The sequence below is a fragment of the Otolemur garnettii genome, unplaced genomic scaffold (assembly GCF_000181295.1).
Source record: "Otolemur garnettii isolate 467f Iridium unplaced genomic scaffold, OtoGar3 scaffold00019, whole genome shotgun sequence".
Lineage (NCBI taxonomy): Eukaryota > Metazoa > Chordata > Mammalia > Primates > Galagidae > Otolemur > Otolemur garnettii.
Genome location: NW_003852414.1, coordinates 22,088,205 through 22,095,284, shown reverse-complemented (window position 1 = coordinate 22,095,284; position 7,080 = coordinate 22,088,205). Strand labels below are relative to the sequence as shown.

Sequence of the window (7,080 nt, the reverse complement as noted above, 5' to 3'; positions counted from 1 at the left end):
TTGTATGTATCACATATAATTATAGCACAAAAATCTCCTTAGGCTTCAAATAACTCTTTCAGAATGTCGGTTCAATGAATTACATGTAAATGAATCAAAAACATATGGGTAAAGTTTATCTTGAAATATAGAACTTGACCAAATGTGTTTTGGGTTTTCACCCACCCCAAATATCTGAAAGATACTGTCAGCCCTGGCCGGTCTCTAAGGCCTCTACTGCCTTCAGGAGTGTTTCCTACCCTTGCCAGCACCCAGGACCCTCATTTCTCTGTGTGGCTAATGTTCCTGAGCGCTCTGAGGACACTCATTGAAGTCATAGGGTATTTAGCAAAATCTGCGAAATATGTATCAACATCGAGTACCGTTAGCGTTGAATACGTAATTCATTAAATGCATTCTTTAGCATACACCCTAAAATTTTTTCAGTTAGTGAAAGAGGATGTAGAACTCGTAATGTTTCAGTACACAATTTTTTAATTATAATAGTGTGTCAGGCTGTTAATAGTCAAATATTTCAGAAATGTGTGAAATAACAATTGAAATGCATTCTGGCTCCTTCAGAAGTGGCTCATTAATTGTACCCTGTACTTTATGTGGTCTGTCTATATTCATTCATTCGCCCACACATGCTGTGTACATGCATATGTCATTTTCCCCACAGATGTGCCAACAGGGTATATATTCTGTCCTGGGTTGATCTGTTCACTTAAAAAAGTAGTCTTTATGTCTTTCTCTCATTCTTTTGCATGACTGCAGAACGTACAGTGGTGATCATGTAGGTTGTTTCCAGTTTTCTGCTCTTTTTTCCACTGTATTAAATATTGGTCCAGGCTGCTATTTTGCCTAAAGTGCTTTCAATTAAAAAACCAGATTTATCAAAATTTAAAAGACAAGCCCATACAAAGAAAGAACATTTTGTTTTTTTTTTAATTTTTTAATTTTTTAAAATTCATTTGAAAAGAAGACAATCCCTGGGCAGAAGGTTGAGTTTATACTAACACTTTTAGATATGTTATGTGATCCGTTTCAGAAATGATAATCTGGCCTGAAAACCTTTTTCCTCAATTATGGCAGAAGCCGGCATTCTTTTGCAGTAAAGTCAGCAAATGGGAGAAATCCTGAGAGCCGATCTCCTGGGAATGTGAATTTGGGATTATGTCACCACTTAGCAGAATAACAACACGGATGGGCTGAAATGAATCCCTCTCCTGACAGACTGAACTTTTTAGCCCCTCCGTATCAGCCATCTCCCTGTTGCTGGTGTACGGTTTCAGTAAAGTAAGAGCAAGTCCAAGTTCAGAAAAAGACCAGACCACAACAACAACAAGAACTTGATAATGAATAATTCCAATTCGTACTTGGCTCTTTTTATCAACTAGTGGTGTAAAGTAGCTTTCTTCACTATTTCCTCAGTGAAAAGATTATTCATGTAATAAATAATGACAGAGGAATAGCTGAGGAATAATTCCTTTCTCCACCCCCTGCAAGGTGGGAAATACATGAGACCTAAAGTTACCCAAGGGTCTGTTAAAAGCTTTGAGAACACAGGGATGGAAGAAATGTTGATATTTACATGAGTACTTTAATAATTACACAAAAAATATCTTAGTAAATGCCTATGTTACAAATGAAGGGGGTGAAGCCTTATTGTCTCAACTAACTCACTGCTCTTTCAACAGTGTAATTAAAGGAATTTCATTATAGAATCAGAGAGTCTCTTAGAGGTCTGTTATGTTTTAAATGAGAAAAATTCTAGAACCATTATAAAGTTTGAAAATGGCAACTTGAACCCTTGCATAATAGTCACCTATTATACCTATAGGCATATGTATTGAATTTTTAAACAATTCAAAATTATATAACTAGTCTCAGAAAATACAAGTAATTCTTTCCTCATGGTGGATGTCTGTGTGCTGGGTTATATAGAGTGTGTTTGTGTGTGTGTGTGTGTGTGTGTTCATATTGGTGTATGTGTAAAGTTTTGCCCTAGTTCATGATTTAGACATCAATGATCTATAAAAAAATCAGTCAAGACAAATTCCCCAAGACTCTGCTAATGCTCCCATATTTGAATGACAGAATCATGATAGCATGATTTTGGTTTCTCTAATATTGGGCTCTATCATTTAGGATGGAAAGAAAAAAGTAAATCAGTTAGGTTTTTCACTGTAATCTGGGTTCAGTTACACTGTGCGTATCCCATTAACCACCAGAGCTATTGATTCTATTTTTAGATTATCTCTCTTATCTGTCCTTTGTTCCATTTTCTTTGCCATTTAGTCAACTTAATCTCGATGCCTCATACTAGCCAATGTCAAAGGTCCCTGGGGTTTTGTCCACATCAATTCCAGGAATGCCACTAATAATTCACTTGTAGAAAATTTCGAAGGCATAATTTTTTCCAGTAATTCACCTGCTTTACTAAAAGCTTTAAATTTAAATGATAAGTTTTGTTATTTTAGGAATTATCTCCGCCCTTCTTCTATCCCACATCATGTCCTGTTGTGCTCGGACCAAAATCCCGGGCTCCAGTGATGCTAATTAGACATTGGCCGTGTAATTCTCTATTGCCATTCCAAGACTCTGTTCTTGTTGTTTATTAGGTTTTCAATATTTGGTATTACTTATCCGTATTGCCTACTCTGTCTAATCATTTCCCCACATTCTCAACATTACTAATATTTTATTGCTTATAATATTAATTTCTATACCTACTTAGTCACTCCCAAGGAAGTTTATTGATTATGCCTATGAATCCCAGTATGTCCTTTGACTGGTGTGTTTTGTAAAGAAATAATAATGTATATCTCGCTGTAATTCCTGAAATTTCCAACATACTTAGGACTGGGGAGTTTGTACACTTGGAGTTGTAACCTTTTAGATAACACAAGTATTATCTGCTATCCTCTTTAGCCCTCCAGTTAAAGAAGAATCCTAAAGAGATTTCATATTTGTTTTATAGGCAGAGATCGAATATTCAACCCAAACACGTTTTTTCCTATTTGTGTTTTCTGCCCATTTCATTATAAGCAGCTTGATTTTTTTTTTTTTTCTTATAAAGTACATTCCAGACGGGAAATTCACTGGCTTCTTGGTGAAGTAGTTAGACCTGGCTAAGTTGATACATTTAAATGTCTGATATTTATGCATTTAGTCTTATCACGCCTTTCACGACCTACTTACAGAACTGAAATTCACTCTACAGGGAGTTAGGCCAACACCTCTCTATGCCTGGGAGACAAAAATGTAGTCTAAATGCTGTGACCAGTTTACCTACATATCAGATATTTTAAAAAATGAAATCCTTAGTTTGGGGTAGAAATACTGTTTGCAAAGCTATTCCATTTTTCCTAGTTAAATACAACGCTCTGAGAAGTCACATTCTCAAACTTCTAAAATATATGTTTCACACCAGGATCTCAAATCACTTAGGTTTATACTGAGGCTTGCATTGAGTAAGAATAGAACATGCGTTTGACTAATTTCAGTAAAACGAATTATAAACAAGAAACAATGCTGGTAAGTAGAACTGAACGTCGTCTATAGAACCAAGGCTATTCTCTTGCTATCCAGCCTTTTCCCCAGATGGACAGCTTACATTTTTCTTAATATACTGAGGTTTTCAATAACATAGTTTGTGCTTGCAGCTTACCTTCAATTAAAATTTTCACATTCTTTCTCAAAACTAGCATTTTTCGTTGGTTTATTTTGTTCTCTACCACATATCAGAGAATCTAGGGAATTAGGAAATTTAAATTAATGTGACTATAGGAGAAGTTAAGAATTTATAAAAGAACTCTCTGTACTATTTTTTTCAACTTTGCTGCATCTAAAAGAATTATAAGATAAGAAGTTTGAAAATATTCAGGTTTAAGTGACATGATTTGATTCTCACTTTTCTGAAGAACACAGACTGGGATTTCAGATGTACTTCCCCTTTTCAGGGAAAAAAAAATCATAACAAGCTATAAAATATTTACTTCATAAAGGTTTTTTTAAAACTTGTTTCTATCTCAATGGAACCATTATTATTCTTTTCTTTACTTTTTTCTTATCTCCTGAAAATATTTTACTGGATTAAAAAGTGAATTTTGCAATAGACCTAGATAAAGTAATTATATTCAAAATATTGTAGTGTAGTGAATTCAAGGTATTTTTAAGTGATCAAATTACTTGTTTTCCAAATGTAAATACTCACAGAGCATCTAGATTTCTATAATTTATTATCTACAGATGGAGAATTTTCTGTTTAAATTTTTGAGCTTAATTCTTGGAAATAATATCATTAAACATGCTGTCTACCTGGCTGAAAGACAAAATGACCAATTTCAAGGGCACGTTGTTTAATTATATGTTTTAAACACGTATGCTTGTATGTCCACATCCGAGTCAAATATGTATGCCCTTGAAGAGATCTATGACCTTCACTTAGAGTATGTGAAAGGGTAACATCAGACAGATTAGGTGAAGAGGCAAGCAGCTGTAATCCCAGTAGCAGGCTGTATGCTGACCATCCAAGGGCCTGCAGTGCCCTGGTCAGCACAGGGGGGTGGTCAGCATAAAGAACTAGGCCTGCTGCATTGATATGTACATGTGGCGCATGTCCGGTCTGTGAAAATTAGGTCAACATAGGAGGCAGTTGGTTTAGGGGATGGTCACCTATGGAGATTCTACTCTAGTTTTTTTTATTTGTTTGTTTCTGGGGCAGAGCATGAACGCAGTCCCCCACTATCACAAATTATGCAGTCGAGTTTCCCATCTTGGGGAATCACAGAGGTCAGCACATCTGGAGTGCAATGGATAAGCCTCAGCCCGGAAAACCACCTTTGTGATCACAGTATCCATCCCCTCACCAGGTAAGAAGCTCTACTGTAGTTTAAAATGCTGATTTCTAAAGGACAAGCCCAGATCAGATCCTTTCTCTTGACTTTGTATACCTTCTAGGAATTTATCATCTTTTCATTTATGGTTAAGATCTGACATTTCAAGTCAGGTTTTATCTGGACTGTGAGTCAGTGGAGGAGCCCTGCAGGGGCTGTGGTCTGCCCGCCGTCCTGCTGCCTTCCCAGTATTAAACAAATGTGCACTCTCATAATGTGCTCTCATAAATGCCACTGTCATTATTCATCTATGAAGTGAAAGCTCATGCATTTATAAATGTCTTTGTCATCACATAGGTGCTGGATCCACTAAGAAGCATGAGAAGGGGTAGAGAGTGGGTGCAGTGACCATGATCTGAGAAGCTGAATGTGTAAAGAAGGGCACCTCGGGCAGAAGCCCCCAGTTTTAAAAAGGGCAAAGATTTTAGGAGGATGAACTTGAAGAAAGGAGAAAGGTAGGGAAGGGAGAAAGAGAAATGGAGGGCGAGGCAGAGAAAAAGGTTGCAATCCGGGAAGGTGGCAAATGGTCGTTCATAACTTCCTCAAATCACTTATGTCACAAAAATAACAATCCCCACAACTCAGGTGACTGTGGAATGGTGAGGGAGCATAAAAATTGAGATGTAGAGAGGAGAAGGCTGCAAGCAAGTGAACCCTGGGATCTAGGATTTAAGAGAAAGCTCCCCTCACTGTCTGCACATAGAGAGCCCCAGGTGACTTAAGTGAATTGACCTTTGCTTGTATTTAAAACAAAGCCAAGCATTGAGTGAATTCACACACACACAGCCATCTACTGTCAATGTCTAAATAATTAGGAAATAACCTGGCATCTGAGTAATTCATAGAATTCTTTAAGTTAATCATGGCATTAAAATGCAAAGTCTTAATAAAAAGGATATATTAAAAAATTGGGGTGGGGAGGAAATAGTGGTGAATGGAGTTGAGTGTGTTTGGGGAAAAAAGAATCAGGAGGTTGAACGTGCTGGTGAATCCTGAAAGACATTTTTGGCTAAATGAAAAAGGTAGTGATAAGCGAAATAGGAATATGACTGAAATCTAATCATTTCAGGGCAGGATGCCTTTCAGTGGGTCTTTGTTGAAACAAGCACAGTTCATATGTTTGAAAGCGGAGAGCGGGTAAGATGATCGGCGATGGTGAAACTGCCTGTATTCCTTCTGTCCTGTTTAAACCACTTCGGGGAAAGCGAATAAAGATACTGAGAAGAGGATATCAAGTGTTGAAATTGTGGCCTTTGGATTGTTTATAACATCGAACATATAATATTTGAGTGGAATTTGTAGTTAATGATAAGAACTGATGAGTGCCTCTCTTCTTATGATAAGAAGGACATTTTCTTAAGAGTTCCTTCCAAAACATTCTTCTTGGGCACATGAGATTCTGTAATTTATCCCTATTAGGTAGCCCAGACAGGATTATGCCAAGTCCCAAGAAGAGAAGGGTTGATACAGCCTATCTCAAATAGCAGACACTCGTAGAGACAGAGAGAATTCATTCCACATTTTTGAAGGAGTGTGGGGTAGGGTTTTGTGTTTCTGCAGGTTGGGGGATTCTAAGGATCTTGGAATTGCTCAAAAATCTAGATATCCTCCTTTACTCAAGGAAATTGCTCTAAGTTTTTCATAAAAAGAAAATATTTGATGGCATAAAGATGAAAACTACAACTAGGTGTGGCTATATTTTATAAGCTGCTATTATACCCCTGACTTTTCCTGTTAGCCCTAAGGCTATACCTAGGGTGATGTGGTGCTGGGCAAAGCTGAGGTGTATTCTACAGACTCTGCTTCGGGGGTGTGCTGAGACACATTCTACAGACCTTGCTTTGGGGACGAGCTGACCCTCATCCATTTAGCAAAAGAACAAGGAAAGCAGGGAACTCTGAATTCTCTGCCAGAAGAAAGCAAATACACAGATGGGAGGCACTAAACACCACTGTTGTTTGTTCCTAGCACTGAAAAAGAGCTTGATAATTGCATCCACTCATTTATTTTTTTTCCAGTTTTTGGCTGGGGCTGGGTTTGAACCTGCCACCTCTAGCATATGGGACCAGCGCCCTACCCTTTTGAGCCACAGGCACCACTGCATCCACTCATTTTCATAGGATCTTACTAATTGCATCCACTCAATTTGAGGAGACTGCCCCTGCCGTTCATTAGCTTCTCAACAGGTACGCAACTCCAG

At 37.6% G+C, this 7,080-nt stretch overlaps 1 non-coding gene across 1 annotated transcript; it reads right to left on the bottom strand.

The window, feature by feature from the left end:
• Window positions 1-4,700: 4,700 nt before the first annotated feature.
• LOC111724134 lies at window positions 4,701-4,864 on the bottom strand. Its single transcript, XR_002772483.1, has one exon. It is a non-coding gene; the product is annotated as a U1 spliceosomal RNA (small nuclear RNA).
• Window positions 4,865-7,080: the final 2,216 nt, after the last annotated feature.